The sequence below is a fragment of the Schistocerca piceifrons genome, chromosome 8 (genome assembly GCF_021461385.2).
Source record: "Schistocerca piceifrons isolate TAMUIC-IGC-003096 chromosome 8, iqSchPice1.1, whole genome shotgun sequence".
Taxonomy (NCBI): Eukaryota; Metazoa; Arthropoda; class Insecta; order Orthoptera; family Acrididae; genus Schistocerca; species Schistocerca piceifrons.
In genome coordinates, this window is record NC_060145.1 from 2288521 (window position 1) to 2294296 (window position 5776).

The 5776-nt window shown below is 43.1% G+C and overlaps 1 non-coding gene across 1 annotated transcript; it reads left to right on the forward strand.

The window, feature by feature from the left end:
• The first annotated feature begins 3560 nt into the window (after nucleotides 1-3560).
• On the forward strand, nucleotides 3561-3635 carry Trnas-cga. Its single transcript has one exon. It is a non-coding gene; the product is annotated as a tRNA-Ser (tRNA).
• The last annotated feature ends 2141 nt before the right edge of the window (nucleotides 3636-5776 follow it).

Below are 5776 nucleotides of genomic sequence, written 5' to 3' on the forward strand. Positions count from 1 at the left end.
GGGGCAGATGTAGACTCTGACCACAATCTATTGGTTATGAACTGTAGATTAAAACTGAAGAAACTGCAAAAAGGTGGGAATTTAAGGAGATGGGATCTGGATAAACTGCTAAACCAGAGGTTGTACAGAGTTCAGGGAGAGCATCAGGGAACAATTGACAGGAATGGGGGAAAGAAATACAGTAGAAGAAGAATGGGTAGCTTTGAGGGATGAAGTAGTGAAGGCAGCAGAGGATCAAATAGGTAAAAAGACAAGGGTTAGTACAACTCCTTGGGTAACAGAAGAGATATTGAATTTAATTCATAAAAGGAGAAAATGTAAAAATGCAGTAAATGAAGCAGGAAAAAAAGGAATACAAAAGTCTCAAAAATGAGATTGACAGGAAGTGCAAAATGGCTAAGCAGGGATGGCTAGAGGACAAATGTAAAGACATGGAGGCTTATCTCACTAGGGGTAAGATAGATATTGCCTACAGGAAAATTAAAGAGACCTTTGGAGAAAAGAGAACCACTTGTATGAATATCAAGAGCTCAGATGGAAACCCAGTTCTAAGCAAAGAAGGGAAAGCAGAAAGGTGGAAGGAGCATATAGAGGGTCTGAACAAGGGCGATGTACTTGAGGACAATATTATGGAAATGGAAGAGGATGTAGATGAAGATGAAATGGGATATATGATACTGCGTGAAGAGTTTGACAGAGCACTGAAAGACCTGAGTCGAAACAAGGCCTCGGGAGAAGACAATATTCCATTAGAACTACTGACAGCCTTGGGAGCGTCAGTCCTGACAAAACTCTACCATCTGGAGAGCAAGATGTATGAGACAGGCGAAATACCCTCAGACTTCAAGAAGAATATAATAATTCCAATCCCAAAGAAAGCAGGTGTTGACAGATGTGAAAATTACCGAACAATCAGTTTAATAATCCACAGTTGCAAAATACTAACGCGAATTCTTTACAGACGAATGGAAAAACTACTAGAAGCCGACCTTGGGGAAGATCAGTTTGGATTCCGTAGAAATATTGGAACACGTGAGGCAATACTGACCTTACGACATATCTTAGAAGCTAGATTAAGGAAAGGCAAACATACGTCCCTAGCATTTGTAGACTTAGAGAAAGCTTTTGACAGTGTTGACTAAAATACTCTCTTCCAAATTCTAAAGGTGGCAGGGGTAAAATACAGGGAGCGAAAGGCTATTTACAATTTGTACAGAAAGCAGATGGCAGTTATTGGAGTCGAAGGATATGAAACGGAAGCAGTGGTTGGGAAGGGAGTGAGACAGGGTTGTAGCCTCTCCCCGATGTTATTCAATCTTTATGTTGAGCAAGCAGTGAAGGAAACAAAAGAAAAATTAGGAGTAGGTATTAAAATCCATGGAGAAGAAACAAAAACTTTGAGGTTTGCCGATGACATTGTAATTCTGTCAGAGACAGCAAAGAACTTGGAAGAGCAATTGAACGGAATGGACAGTGTCTTGAAAGGAGGATATAAGATGAACATCAACAAAAGCAAAACGAGGATAATGGAATGTAGTCGAATTAAGTCGGGTGATGCTGAGGGAATTAGATTAGGAAATGGGACACTTAAAGTAGTAAATTAGTTTTGCAATTTGGGGAGCAAAATAATTGATGATGGTCGAAGTAGAGAGGATATAAAATGTAGACTGGCAACGGCAAGGAAAGCGTTTCTGAAGAAGAGAAATTTGTTAACATCGAGTATGGTTCAAATGGCTCTGAGCACTACGGGACTTAACATCTATGGTCATCAGTCCCCTAGAACTTAGAACTACTTAAACCTAACTAACCTAAGGACAGCACACAACACCCTGCCATCACGAGGCAGAGAAAATCCCTGACCCCGCCGAACATCGAGTATAGATTTAAGTGTCAGGAAGTTGTTTCTGAAAGTATTTGTATGGAGTGTAGCCATGTATGGAAGTGAAACATGGACGATAAATAGTTTGGAGAATAGAAGCTTTCGAAATGTGGTGCTACAGAAGAATGCTGAAGATTAGATGGGTAGATCACATAACTAATGAGGAGGTATTGAATAGGATTGGGGAGAAGAGAAGTTTGTGGCACAACTTGACAAGAAGAAGGGATCAGTTGGTAGGACATGTTCTGAGGCATCAAGGGATCACCAATTTAGTATTGGAGGGTAGCGTGGAGGGTAAAAATCGTAGAGGGAGGCCAAGAGATGAATACACTAAGCAGATTCAGAAGGATGTAGGTTGCAGTAGGTACTGGGAGATGAAGAAGCTTGCACAGGATAGAGTAGCATGGAGAGCTGCATCAAACCAGTCTCGGGACTGAAGACCACAACAACAACATCGTTTTCATTTGACACATCCTTATAGTTTAGGTAAGTTGAGAACTTTAGAGGTCCCACTGCGCTTGCCTTCTGTGGAACGTTCGCCATCCGGTTCAAAGTACTTGCTCTGCTATTCGTATATTCCTCGAGGCGATCACACTTTTGCGATTGTACTACATACGATCGTATCTCGGTTGGCAGATGACGATGCGGTGCGACCGCTCCAGGGAAGACGGCTGACGCTACGGCGCAGTGTCGCCTGCGGCCGTGACCCACGCTGCCGTGGCTGACAGAGGTCCGCCACACTTGTTTACGACGGCTGTGATAGCGGGCAGGCGACACGGCGCCACGGCGCCTCGCGGCTGACAGTGTGTCGTGCCGAGCCGTCCGAGTCTCTGCGACCTGCCCAAGCTGCAGCACTGCTTCGCGTAAGCCCCCACGCATTCGTAACTGCCATATATTACCCGACCACGATATTACTGCACTTGGCCGATACGCGAAACACGCGGTGACATTACGGTGAGCAAGTTCAGTGGCGACTACGGAAAACGCATCGCACTGTGAACGGTTTCAAGACAGTTGTGCATATACTGTCAAGTTGTTTAGCGTGTCGTCGTGAAATATCACGATAAGCCGACTGCTGAGTCCTCATTTTCAGTTGCACTAATATTGTGGTCGATTAATACATATAATTTTATTCATTTATTTATTTACTTATTTTCATTTGAGTTTTTGTTGGATTCGGCTGGTACGGTTCAGTGTAAAACATCTGATGTGGCTGTAATACATACGATTTCAGCAAAATTACTTAACCATAGACCAGTAAGGTGGGAAAATTGTTACGTTGCTACTATACCATTGAAAAGTTTAGTCCTCCACATTTCATTCTAAGGAACTCATAATATCTAAGTTATGCATCAATTAATTACCATTATTAGATATCCAGTGGTAAGTTATTTATCAATTTAAGAACATAACGTCCTTAGAATGAAATTTTCACTCTACAGCGGAGTGTGCGCTGATATGAAACTTCCTGGCAGATTAAAACTGTGTACCGGACCGCATTTCGCGGGCAAGCGCTCTACCGACTGAGCTACCCAAGCACGACTCACGCCCCGTCCTCGCAGCTTTAATTCTTGCAGGAGTGCTAGTTCTGCAAGGTTCGCAGGAGAGCTTCTGTAAAGTTTGGAAGGTTGGAGACGAGGTACTGGCAGAAGTAAAGCTGTTAGGACGGGGCGTGAGTCGTGCTTGGGTAGCTCAGTCGGTAGAGCGCTTGCCCGCGAAAGGCAAAGGTCCCGAGTTCGAGTCTCGGTCCGACACACAGTTTTAATCTGCCAGGAAGTTCCATATAACGTCCTGTTTTATACCCTATTGCAATCGTAAATTTTGCGGGGGTTTAGCGATCTGAAGCTAACTCCGAACGGGGATAAAATATGTGAAAATTAAACGTCCATTCTCCGCAGTGAACGTGAATCTTTTTGAACATTATTTATTGATTTCTGGACAATATTTTCTGATTTTTTTGGAAAGAAATTTAGTCATCACTGAGACACCGTCCGCGGAGTTACGGTTCCTCTGTCCAAAATGAGGTGTGTTCACGACGGAGGTCCTGCAATCTGCAAATGTTATCTGAAATCAAAAAACAAACAGTTTTCGAAAGCAATGGAATACAAAGCATGGAGTAATGCACAATTTTTTTAAACTTCAAAAAAATAATAAAATGGCAGACGTTTGAAACAAAGATGGCTTTTGTCGTGTGTTTTTGTCACTTTTTTGCGATAACTACTGAATAAATTAAAAGTTAAAAAAATTGCTGTTAATCCTTGGCGACAGGCCAATGGAGTAATTCAGCCAAGTTTCATAATTCAGATACAGTGTATCTCAAGCTGACGGTATGGATTGGATTGAGGGAGGGGGGGGGGGGGGGAGAGGGCAGGTTGGTTGGTTGGTTGGAGGAAGGAGACCAGACAGCGAGGTCATCGGTCTCATCGGATTAGGGAAGGACGGGGAAGGAAGTCGGCCGTGCCCTTTGAAAGGAACCATCCCGGCATTTGCCTGGAGCGATTTAGGGAAATCACGGAAAACCTAAATCAGGATGGCCGGACGCGGGATTGAACCGTCGTCCTCCCGAATGCGAGTCCAGTGTCTAACCACCGCGCCACCTCGCTCGGTTGGAGAGGGCAGGCGACAGGGCAATGAAGATATCTTTCTTTTCACGGAATTGCTCCTTGGGCATGTTCGCAAGGACTAATAACAATTTTAATTTATTCATTAGTTACTGCAAAAACATACGACAAAACTAAAACTTTGTTTCAAACGTCCCCATTTTATTATGATGTCGCATTTCAAAAAACCGTGGTATCACTGCGTGCGCTATATGCTATAGATAAAGAAAATGTTTGTTTTCTTGATTTCAGATAAGATTTGCAGATTGTAGGATTTCCGTCATGAAGACACCTCATTCTCGACACAGAAAATTTAACTCTTCGGATGGGGGACTTAATGATGACAGCATTTCTTAAAAAATCAGAAAATGTTGTCCAAGAATCAATAGATAGCGCGCAAGAAGATTTGTTGATTGCTTCATTAGTTTTTCCACCCAAAAATCGGAAAACTCGCTTACTGTATATGTTGGCTGAGGAGAATGGACGTTTAACCTTACCGGACTCGCTTAGTCATTATTCCACGTCTTGTGAGATATGTAATGTCTCATAAGACAAAGGTGATGCTGGACTGCGTTCATTATATGCTGGTGCCGTTTCTCCTTAGGAAATCACCGACTGCTCTCTGTGTCCGCACTTTCGAAGTCATCAGAGTTACTGCTGCTGTAGGGAGCTATAAGGTTCGTTTGAATAAGAGAAACAGGAAAAAAGATGAGTTTCCATATTTCCACCACGCAAGCAGCATGAGACTAGCTTCACCAAAAGAAACATCGTGGCAGCCTGAGTGAGGTGTGTTGAAGTTAATGCGGTGAAAATGAGGACGACGATCGAAGTGACTGTGTTTCAGACGGCTGGTGGTTCTGAAGTTTTGCAAGGACGCCGGCAGGAACACGTTGCACGTCTAGTTCCGTAGGACCAAACTGAGGAGCAAATCTCCAAGGTCATGGAACGTGCCAGTACGTGAAATTAACATATAAAAGTAATAACAGGTAAAATACGAGTACAGTGTTTATTAACCCGAAGAAAGTCAAGCCATAAGCTTAAGCAAACGCAAACAACAATTAGCACAGGAATCAGCTTAGGTTTTCAAGGAACTCGTCAACAGAATAGGAGTGATCCACGAGGAAACTCCTCAGTTTCGATTTGAAAGCGCGTGGACTACTGCCAAGGTTTTTGAATTCTTGTGGTAGCTTACTGAAAATGGACGCGACAGTATACTGGACACCTTTCTGCACAAGAGTTAAGGAAGAGCGATCCTAATGCAGGTTGGATTTCTCCCTAGTATTAACTGAGTGAAAGC